We start from the raw sequence: 12,199 nt of genomic DNA, 5'->3' as shown, positions 1-12,199 counted from the left end.
GATATTGTAAAAATCGCGGCCACGAGATTGAGGAATGCCGAAAACGGCAATATAACAATAGTCGAATCAACGGGCTGGGAAACGGTCGGGATCCGTCTCGCGGGACAGACGCGGCGCGCGCGGATCCCCCGAGAAACCCGCGTCCGGTAAATACGGTGAATACAGCGAGCACGGTGAACACGAAGAAGCGTCCGAATCGTTATCTTAAATCTGTCGGAACCATCTCACGCCCCGTCAGTCCTGCTATCCGCTAGCGGTTTAGTGAGACCAACCAATTTCATAGTCTACACGGGAGCCGCGCCTAACCTCATCAAGAAACGATCTCTACACCCAGATACCCCCATCGCGAGGGACGATATAATCCATCTTACAGGGATCACGAGTGGGCAAATAGAGACCCTAGGGTCTGTAGAAATTCAATTCAAAGGGCATAAAATAAATCTACACACCGTTCCTGATAACTTCCCCATCGCACAGGAAGGGATCTTAGGATCCGATTTCCTCCGCGACGACGCCACCATCGATTTCGGTCGTGAAACGGTCGAGTGGCGGGGAATTAAGCTTCCTTTTGCGCATCCAGGAAAGCTTCAGGCGTGCGATTGTTACAAACAGAGAAGGAAAAGCGTACGCGCAAATCGTAAACACAACAGAGTCAGACCGCGAAATTGCTGTCCCCACAGTTCAATTAGAAGAAATCGAATTAATCGCGTCGAAACCCGCGCAGAAGTGCCGCGCCGTCAACTGCGTCACTACGTCTCGATTAGAAGAAACATCGCGCGAAACCGATAGGGCTGCCTTAGTCCGCGACTTACTTAGATTAGACCACCTCAGCGCCATAGAGGTAGAGCACGTTAACGCTCTCGTGGAAGATAACGCCGACCTTTTTCAACTCCCCGCAGACCCGCTGGGTCACACCAACACAACTTCTCACACCATCGCAACGACATTACAACATACTTTAAGAAATTTTCAAAACAACATTTCAATATATAAAATTTTAATTATTACATTCAATTCCATTTATTTCAGCGTATATATAAGAATACATTAAAAATAAAAGACGTGATGCATCCCTGGATGAAGAACATCCCTACCAGGTATTCCCGACCCTACCAGGGGAGCCGCTGGTATCCCCCACATGATCACCGGGGCCCTACCATCGGTGCCTCCCATGCAAGCGCCGCCGCTCCCACCGGAGCGCTGCCGCACTTCGAGCCGCCGAAAACGAAGGAGTTCAGTGCAGAGGCTCTTTCGACCAGTTCACATCGAGTCTACAGCCGGGAAGGTTCCTGGCTCGTGAACACATCCTCTCTTAGGATAGGTGCGAGATATCCTAATTAACTCTCGACACATTAGTGTGTTTCGATATTCATTTAAGTTTAATAATTCATTTTGATTCTAAGACTAGTGCTGTAAGTCATTAATATTTTTCATTATACTATTCACTTTTAATCTCAAATATACAAAGTGAAAATTGAACCGCGAGTGATTATTAGCGAATCCCACCTATCCTATCCTAGCGAAACGAATGAAACGATTGAGTTTGCGAGGATAAAGAGATCTTACAAATCACATTAAATAAATTAAAGAACCTGAATGAAAACATATTAGTTCGTTGTATTGATGCTCTGGATTGACGCTGTTACATGTTTTACACGCCGGCGCCTCGACGAGTGTGACGTCCTGGGAGGTCCTGGTAGATCAGACGGAGCCGAAATCAACAGATCCTCGACAGTTACACTCACACGTTATTTGTGAGATTCTTTTCCATGCGGTTAAGAGGGTAAAACCTCAGGATTAGATACTGCGAAGGAAGTAACAGGAATGTCGAAATGATTTTTATTTTCAGGAAAGAGTTTTCGATTTTGGGAATAAGGAATAATATAATATCATACTTGTGGTATTTAAATTGGAATTTATTCACTGTTATAAATGATATATATATATATATACATATACATTTTTGCACTTGTACTTCCACTCGCATTTGCTAAATATATATATATATATATATATATTTAGCAAATGCGAGTGGAAGTACAAGTGCAAAAATGTACGTGCGTGTACAAGTGCGAATGCGAATGCGAATAAAATGCAAATATGTAAGTGTCCGTGGATGTGGAAACGTAAGTGCGAAATGGGAAATGCGCAAAGGTATCGTCGCTTGAGATTTTTATATGTTGCCAAAACATGGAAGTAGGGGTGACCTAGATTCCAATGTTATGATTCTACAGGTCTGAATAAAGCCTTTCATTATGAGTCAGCTATGATTCACGCATTTAAGACCTTCTAGTTGTTCTTGACATAGTTTTCTATTGGTCGACTTAGCCTACATTTGTTATGAGTCAGCGATGACTCGTGGTACTAAAATATTATGGCGCCCTTGACATTTAATGTTTTCCTACTTTCGCTTATAAACTGACCATGAGTTAGCGATGATTCGTGATATTAAAATATTATGGCGGCCTTGACATTTAACGTTGGCTTATTTTTGCTTACAACCTGACCATGAGTCATACTTATGACTATTCGGTCGACCTATTTTTGTTTTCAAAGAGTTATACTTCGTTATAATAATTCCTTTTTTATAATTAACAAACATATAGTTTGTTTGAATTTAAGCTTTTATAATAAATATTAATCATCGCAATATCGTTTTAGATATACTTTACAATTTTTATAGTAATAATGATTACATCGTATAATTAGTATATCTAAAATATATCAGTATAACTCTTTTTACATTTGTAATACATTATTTATTAAATGTTTTCAGGTATAAAATGGCTCTGATTGTGATTGAATCGTTAGGGTAGTTTTCCATGCATATTAATATTCAAGATTTTTGCCATAGCCATAGGATTAGTGTTAATGAAAAAAGGGAAATAACAATTATAAATATAAATCTAGGATGAAGGTTTCTAGAAGTTGAACTGGTTTATATACTGTTACGTCGCAGGCGGTGGCGAGATTGCCAAAGCAAATCGCCACGTGGCACTGGACCAAGGCGGGAATACGCTCGCCTCTCGGCGACGCTGCCAGCGATCGAGCGGCAAATCGCCAACAGCGGTTCGGAAGAATTAAGGAATTAAGGAATTAAGGAGTACGAAACCCTGATTATACTGCTCAAATCCGCGGGAACCCCTCCGATAATGTCAGCAGCGAATTATTGAGTTCTCAGGAAATTTCAGTGAATTACACGGCTAACGTTGCGTTTAACCAGACGTTGGGCGATTATTAGACTGTAAGCGGATCAGTGCAACAGAGAAGTTGGTTAGCCGGCGCGATAGGATGCCGTCGGGAGCGGGATTGGTCTCGTCGAGGTAGTATCGCCCGCAGATGTTCTCTATAGCGTTGCCTAATTCCCTGAGCACTTCTAGAGACACAGTAAAAACTTCGGTGCAGTCAGGGCAGAGCTCAATGTCGCGGACTATTACAAGACTAGCGCGGCAGCAATCGCAATGATCCCGGGCGGAAGTATACCCGAACTGGAACGCGTGGGCCAATTCAAGACGATACGTAAGAGTTCCCTCTGGTATTTCTTCCTTACATCGAAAGCAAAGATATTCGGCACTATTAGGGAGTAACTCGGCGATAGCGTCGTCCACGCGTCGATATCCGAACGTGGTAAGGCAACGCACCGTGCTCCTACGGTATCTGTATACGGCGGCCGGGTGAGTGCGCGAATCTCGTGGCTCGAGAAAGCAAGGCGGGCACATTACGTCAAATAACGGGAATTAATATTACGCGGCGAATATTCAATATTAAAATGATATTACGAAACTGGAATATTTCCGTGCGTAGCGATAAACCGGCTCAAAACCCTACATGCCTTAGGAGAAAGTGGCAAGAGCGGCAAAAAAGGGTCGGTCGTAAAACCCTTCCGGTCGGGCGATGCAACTATGCGACGGTCGGTCGACGCGAACAAAACGAGTGACGCAACCCGAAAGAATCTTGAACGCGAGTACTCTTATATTCATTCACGTCTAATTTCTTTATACTCTATATTTTACTGAAACGTATGCAAGATGGGAACGCGAAAGCAACCGGGAATAAAACTTGATGTATGATTTTCACCTACCTTTCGGTGTCCGCTCTGCGCAGATACTCCTCGAGGGAGATGCGTGATCCGAAACTGCTTCCCTGGTAAGCTGCTACGGGGGTGGACGGGGCCGGTAAGGCGCTCCAGAGGCGGTCGTGCACGAGGAGTTCGTACTCGCCGTCGTAACTCACTTCCTCGCCGATGATCGCGTTATGATCGTAAATCGCGGCCACGTGGAGGTCGTATTCAAGCCGCCGAAGTGCGTTGTTACGACCCGCGCGATTCGTCCGTGCTTTAGGCATTCGGCAGAGGCTCCAGGCGTATATTGTATTTAATTAAAAGATTAGGGTAAGGATATTGCATTCGGCTGCGAGCCAATTACGCATTATGGTTCGGCGTCGCGTTGGAATGCATGAGCTACCGCGTGCTCGAAGTCCAATGTTTCCTTCGTGGTAAGTGCGGATAACGCACAACACCTTGCCCCCGGAAACGATCGGAATTCTTGCTTTAACTGCTAATTATTCGGTAAAATAAGGTTTGAGTTGTTATAAATGTCCGTTGCCTCTTTAGCCTCGCGAACACTTCCGATTTCTCGCGGTGGTAGGAAGGATGATGCAATGAATAACACGTGGCGAATACACTGTACTTACTATATTTAAATATTCATGATTCGAATTACACTCGCGTGACACTTGGTTAAATTTAGAGCAATACAAAATTTAGAATACAAATGATCACTTAATTAACTTAACTAGATTGAGACGAAATAGAATTGACTTAAAATTAGAATTGGAATTGGGATTAGATTTGGATTGACACTCGCACGATGTGTACTACTCGACGGCGCGTACAAGAGTGAACGAGCATGGCCGCGCGTTGTAACGCGTGGCCTGCGGCGGCGCTGTTGCGCAACGTGGCGGTAGCGTGGGTACGCCAACGCACGCGGCGCTCGCGGCGGTCATAGCCTATAAAGCTAGACTAGACGCACATATCTATAATGGTCGTTGGTCGGCCAATCAGCGCGCGGCTGACTGGAGATGATGCGCAACAGCAATGCGAGTCTTATTGTAGTATTAATAATTTTACAATTAATTAGATTCATTGTTAGCATGATTTATTTATTATTATTATTTAATTTTATTACTTATATTTATTACAGTGTATATTCACTGGCGGTAAGGCGCAGCGCGTGATATGTCAACGGCAGGAGAGCCGGTTGTTGCCAACTTTGGCTTGAATAGTGGCGCTTCTGCGCAGGTGGGATAAAAGGGGAAGGAAAAATATTTTTACGTTGGCTCTCCTGACGTTACAATACGGAGATTTGCCTGCTGAACTGATTTGAATTTTTGAGGTAAGTGTATGTAAGCAAGTTTATAATTGTTTAAATATTTTCTAAACGATGCGAGTTAGGTAGGTATGTGTAATGAGATAAGTTGCAGGATTTCCTGTGTGTTGTCCAAATCTTTCATAATAATTATTTGTTAATATAATAATTTATTTATTTATAAATTTTATTAAATGAAATTTAAATCATAGAATTTCTTTTTTGAGATAAAATATGTTTCTATCCGGGTTGTTTATATAATTTCATAAAGAAAACTATATCTTATAAGGAAAATGTACGTGTAATGTACGTATATATGTATATATGTGTGTGTGCTTTCATATACCCTTAATTTTGTTTATATCTTGAGAATTAAGAATCGTAGCCACAAACTGTATTTATGTTTTCGAAAGGATTTTCGATGGAGAATGTATTTATACAGAGAAAATATATCCATATGAGGACATCAACAAAATTTATCCTTGAAATAAGGATATGTATCAGGTGAACTGTTGAATAAATATTTTGTCGTGGATTTTGTTATATTGTCATTGTGGCTTTTATTCCTTATTCATATCTTTTCTATTCTTATTAATTTTGTTATTAACTTTTATATTTATTATTAAAATGGAACAAAAGTGAAAGATTTGATATACAAAGGTTTCTTAGTTTCTGAAGTTATATTTGATGATATAAAGAAATTGGTTGGTATTTTTTTATTTATATAATTATATGATTTTGTTTAATAATTGTTAATAGAAATATTACAATGTACCGATAATTGTTTTATTATAGTTTTCGTGCATTACGTGGGCGAGGTTATATTTCCTACATTTGTTTTTTATTCATTATTTACTATTTATATTAATTTGTTAAGATTTTGTTGTTAATGTTGAAATGCTTTGATAAGGATGTGATATTAAGCTCTATTTTCTTTGTTACTTTACTGAACAGTCTGGAGAAGTGATTTCGGTATGTTCTGTTTTTTGTTAGTAAGGTTCTAGGGAAAATTTACTAGGAACATTAAGGCTGTAGTAGCGCCATAAGGTTATGGTAAGGACCGGCCATTTTGTATAAATCTTTAAATAATTTTAAGTGGTATATTCTTTTTATTATATGTATAGGAAGGTTTTACGGTGCTATCTCCTGATACAGTCATAAATAATTCTAAATTTTTGAAAAATTACACTGAACATGATTAGAGGTACTCTCGGCGCTGGGACGTGACATCTCCATCTGTGGAGAAGTTCGATCTTCGAACTTTATAATAACTAATGTTTTATTTATATTATATATATTATATATATATATATTATATATATTATATATATTATATATATTATATTATATATATTATATATATTATAATAATATATATAATATATATTATATATATTATATTATATATATATTTTTTTTATGCATATACTTGTGTATATTATTGCTAGTGTTTTCCTCTTTCTAATCGTCTGTCTCCTTGTATGTGTGTTATACGTTTTTTTTTCCTTCCACCTTTATTGTTAATATTATTATTGTTAAGATCATTAAAGATGTTTTATGGAATGGTTGTTAAGGGAGAGGTGTAGATTATTTGCGAAAATTAATTAATGGCTGTATATGTTACGTAAGGAAGATTAATAAGCTTAACATATTTGTTTTTATTAAGTTATATATTCATTAGATTAAATATTCATTTCAAGCATATCTTGTCATTATTATTTTGTTATGAGTCTTCAGTCTCTCCACATGCATCAAATATTATAAAACATTTTTATTTCTATAATTTTTCTCTCTCTCTTTTTTGTTTGTTACTCTTATTTCTATTGTTATGATTATTGTTAGGGTGGATATGGTAGTTGGATATGATTGAAGGATAATATTCTTTTCCCCTTTTTCTTTTCCATCACCATTTTATTTTATTTATTAGTAATTGCATTACATACTACATTGACATGCATTGTAGTGCATGTGCGCATGCGTGCATCTATAATATGTATATAAAATCGCATAATGATTAATCGCTTAATGATAAAAAAACTTTCCTTGTTATTTTATATGTATGTATTACTATTATAATATAAAGAGAAGCATATTTTTTTTGTGTATGTATGTATGTATACATGTATTATCGCTGGTAGCTGTTATGTAAGAAGATACGATTATATCTCCGCGGCAGAAGCTAAAATAAATCTCGCGGCATAGCCATCTCGCACAACAAAGTATATACTTAGTGGTCGACACGGCCTTCATGGTCTATCACATGTCGCCTGCAATTAAAGCAATCTATCGCGCGCCTCGCTCGCAATAACAGCTTGTAACAGCGCCCGCAATGTATTGTGGTATTCTACAACGTTCGCGAAATGGCATGCAAATGTCGCCATAGCGCACGCTGGCGGTTTGGCACGCAAAAAGTATGCTCGGATGTAGCACAATTCGCACACAGTATCACATTGTCGGAAATTTGCAGATACCATGCTGATAAACAATAGAGTTTATATGCGGGCATTGAATTCAAATTTAAATAGTCACGATAATAAGACGGCACGAGAACACTGTGCGATCGTCCAAGAAAGGGAGAGCTCTGAGGTATTGGTATTCCTCTTTCACTTACGGGATGTTCGTTTCGCTGTGGAGGTTCCAGATCGTCGTATGTCCTCTCCGATGACTCTTCAATCTGCGTCGTTACGTCACGCCTCTCAGCTGGCGCATTGACGTAGGTTTCTTGCGGTCCCATTTCTATGTACTCGAGCTCGGAGTTGCTTGGGCTTCCGGTTGCTGCGGCTGAGACAGATCTATGCTCATCGGCCTCTGAATTGCTTGCCTCTGGCGGTCGCTGTAGATTTTCCACGGTGTCGATTCCTGCGTCAATTTCCTGTAGTAGATCTCGGATGAAATGTTGACGTAATCGTGGCGGGCTCTACCGGCGGAATGGTCTCATATTCCCGTCTGGAGAGTTGTGGAATGTGGATGGGCTCTCGTTGATAAACATCGGGGTCCGTTGGTCCGATGTCCATCCCTGGCCAGACGTCTCGTCCTTCCGGTATCGGCGAGAGGCTAGTGGATGCAATTCTGTTTTCCGGAGGGTTTCGTTATATATGAGCGAGTGGGGCGATATCGACTGCTCATATTGCTCATTCGACGAAGTCGTCCTAAAACTCGGGACCACTGTAAATGTTGTTCCACAATGCTGGCTCGTCTCCGCATTCAGACTTTCTCTTTGATTTCCTGCAAGTGACCACCCAAAGATTTTAATAAAAAATTTCAGGTCTTATAGGGTATCACTTACGAGACGATGCAATGCTCTTCTTTAGCGTTTGTAGCAATGACGAGACTCTGAGGCTGCTCTTCATTAAACTGAGTGCAAGCACTCTCAGAGCATGCGTTTTTATTTTCTATTGAGGGGTGGGAGGAGGTATCATTGCTCCTTTGTTTCTTACAGCAACGCTCGTGAACTTGTCTTGCCACGTCACAGATCCAGGAATTCTTGCAAGCCAAGGACAAGGCGAGCAAGAGTATCCCGAGTAATCCGATACTGCATGCAGCTGCACTATACATGGTGAAGCGTGAACTTTGCAACTTTCTTTCTTTGATCTGGCGTGCCTTTTCTATAATATCGTTAAACGATGCCTCTATATTGCTATGATTGGTTATCCAAATTTCATGCGCGGCTTCTGTGAAATTAATTTTATATTCTCTTTGGATAGACTCATGTAATTCTAGAATGCTTGAATTATTCGTGGGGATGAAATGTTGAGCGAATATTGTAGTCTGATAAGCTGGATGACTCATAGTGGCCATTCTTGCTCTAATCTTATATTTTTGTTGCAGACAACAGAAATTATTCCGGAATTATTTATTTCAAATTGCTTTGTTGTATGACGACAATTTAGTCGCACAATTTCTTTTTCTGTTGTAGAGTAAATCCAATTTTCTGGAATAGTCAGAGCTTTCCAGTATGTATCTTGAAGTTCCATAATTTTTATTTTACATTTATTAGGCTTTACATTTTTATTCAATAAAATCTCGACGTCACAGCTTGGAGTCTGCCTTATCTTTTTCAAGGGGAATGTAGTTGGGCAAATAAAGACACTGTCGGATGCTATGCATTCCTCTAGCTCTCCTTGACGGAATTCGTAGAAATTATCGGCGTCTTCATTTAATGCTATATGCGCTATCTCGATTTCTATTGTTGCAAATTTTGTTGTGTCAAATGACTATCTAACGGGTAATGGTATTGATTTATAAAGTTTATATTTTCCAGGTGTTAGCAATGGAATTTGCAAAATATAAACAAGACGATCTTGTAGATATGCAACGTGCAGGGTAGAAATTTTTATTAATCGATCGATTCCCTCTTTATTAATAGCTACAGAAAATTCAGCATACGGAATTTGTTCTTGAATGTGTTTAGAATTTTTTATTAAATATTGTGGCGATATTATTCGTGGATGTATTAATCCTTATTTTCCGAATAATATTCCGTCTATTAGAATATTCAAATCGATTTCATGTTCTAATATTGCTATATTTATATCCTCTATTACTCGTTCGATATCGTCATTAATTTTATTTCGAATAATTACGTCGGTTACATTTTTATATTTTTCATCTATATATTGTCGAAGATCGGCTAGCTGCGTTTTTATCCTCATGTTGTACAGTTCCCCGAAACGTGAGCGCATTGCGATAGTTTGATTGATAAGTAGCATCGCAAGATCGTTGGTTTTATTTTCGACATGTTCTGCATCGCATTATTAATATAATAAAAATCTTCTGCAGTTAGTGTTCCAAATAAAATTTTACTCAATTGCCCGATGAATTCTAGGGGAGCTCTTTTCTTTCGTAATCCTATGAGCAATTCGTGAATATGAAATTTATATTGTTTTATTTTATTAATTTTCCTTGTTAATTCTGCGAGTTGTTTTCGACCAGTACTACATGTATATGAAATTTGGTCGCATTGCAGTTTCGTTCGGTTTATTTCACGTTGAAGCCCTTCGGATACGCCTATGACATCATCTAAATTGATATACATTATCATTTTCCAAGATATATCTGACGTGCGCATCTCACCTAACGCCTCGTAGAATATTCCTGGATTATTTTTTAATTCCGTTATTGAATATTCGTTCTCCGTCATCCCTGATCTAGAATGCGAGCAGGCTTTGTTCTATTTACATGTATAATTTTGGTTTTATTTCGAGAGATTAAAATTTTTATATTATTATTTTCTAAGACTTCTATTATTTTGTACGAGCCGGTATATTCATCATCAAATTTACTTTCATACAAATTGACTCTTTTTCGGCTTTAATAAATAGATAAATCTCCCTCCTTATATCTTTGTGTTTTTAATTTTCGATCATAATAGTATTTATAACGTTCTTTAGAGTTAATATTTAATGCCTAAATTTGATGCTGCCAATTTCCTTAAATCTGCTAATTTGTCAATTAATTCATTCACGTAATCATTATAAGTTTCAAAATCATCATCATCTTTTATTTGAGAAGGTAAACGTGCTATTTTTCCAAATACTAATTCATAAGGAGTAAATTTCGTTCCTTCGTGTACGCTAGTATTATACGAAAACATAGCATGCTCGAGCGAATTATCCCAATCTCGCTCGTTGATAATATAATGCTTTAGATATTCGATTAATACATGACTTCGTTCTATCGAACCATTTGATTGCGGATGAAAGGCGGATGTACGATATTGTTTAATTTTAAAACATTTTGCAAATTTCTTCATCATAGAACTCGTGAAATTTGATCCTTGATCCGTCAATATTGCTTTGGGGCTACCAAATTGACAGATAAAGCGTCGAGTAAATGCTTTTGCAATTTCCTCTGAATTTGTCTGTACGAGAGGCACGGCAATGGAATTGTCACGTCGAGCGTACAAACAGCGCCTAAAATTTTACTTTAATAAAACATATGTAATGGGTATATTATAATATATATTGTTAATTTCTATATTTCAGCTAAATAAGTATTAATTATAAGATGCGCCGTATATTAGAAGAGCGCAAGACTCCCCTCCAGAAGGACTATAAGTTCCCCTTCTAAGACACCACAGGAGGCCCCTCTATGACAGCATGGCCCCCACTTCCAGGCACTGCTGCGCAAGTGCAACAGCCCCACCAAACCGTCGCCGTACGCCGAGCCGCCGAATCAAAGGAGCTCAGTGAACGACCAGCACAGACCAGTTCTCGGTGAAGATCTTAGGACTTCACTTCGCGTCTCAGGGTGGACTCAATCCAGCCTCGGAAACCCCGCACCCTAACTTAGGTCAAATGCGCGAGACGTAAAAACCGCAGTACGTGCAATTCTTCAAATAATACTACGACGATTACTTTGTTTTCTTTAAATCCGAAAGTAAGGATTATTTTCTTCGTCAATTACATCTCGAGTTAAGATTCTCCTTGTCAATTACCACAATATCGTTAATCAATTATAAATCTTAGAAAAGTATAGCTACAATCACTATTCGTATACTACTATTATAAAGAGTCCATCATATTAAGCAAACGAAGATTTTCTTTGTATAATTATATTCATATATTCCTATCATGTTATTAAAATTAAAGTGAAGAGTGGAAGTGTCTGTGTTAGTAAACGAACCTTCCCTACCCATCCTTGCGAAACGTAATCGACTGAGTTCGCGAGGTTAAAGATTCTTTAACGCGAATTAAAATCAAAGTATTTTTGCCAATTAATCAGTTCGTTTTATTGATCTACTGGTAGGCACCGTTACCCGCTTGACGGGCCGGCTCCTCGACGTTGGAACTAAACCGAACTGTTGCTCGTTTTCGATATCTCCTTACATTTAA

General features: G+C 38.7%; 1 long non-coding RNA gene across 1 annotated transcript in view; it reads left to right on the top strand.

The window, feature by feature from the left end:
• The window catches only part of LOC148934601 (uncharacterized), a 75,776-nt gene that overhangs the window by 2,878 nt on the left and 60,699 nt on the right, over nt 1–12,199 (top strand). The gene's annotated exons all lie outside the window — the stretch shown is intronic.

Source organism: Pogonomyrmex barbatus, unplaced genomic scaffold (assembly GCF_055798465.1).
Source record: "Pogonomyrmex barbatus isolate J1 unplaced genomic scaffold, ASM5579846v1 scaffold9, whole genome shotgun sequence".
Classification (NCBI taxonomy): domain Eukaryota; kingdom Metazoa; phylum Arthropoda; class Insecta; order Hymenoptera; family Formicidae; genus Pogonomyrmex; species Pogonomyrmex barbatus.
The sequence above is the reverse complement of the archived record's forward strand: the minus strand, read 5'-3'. Positions and strand labels throughout refer to the sequence as shown.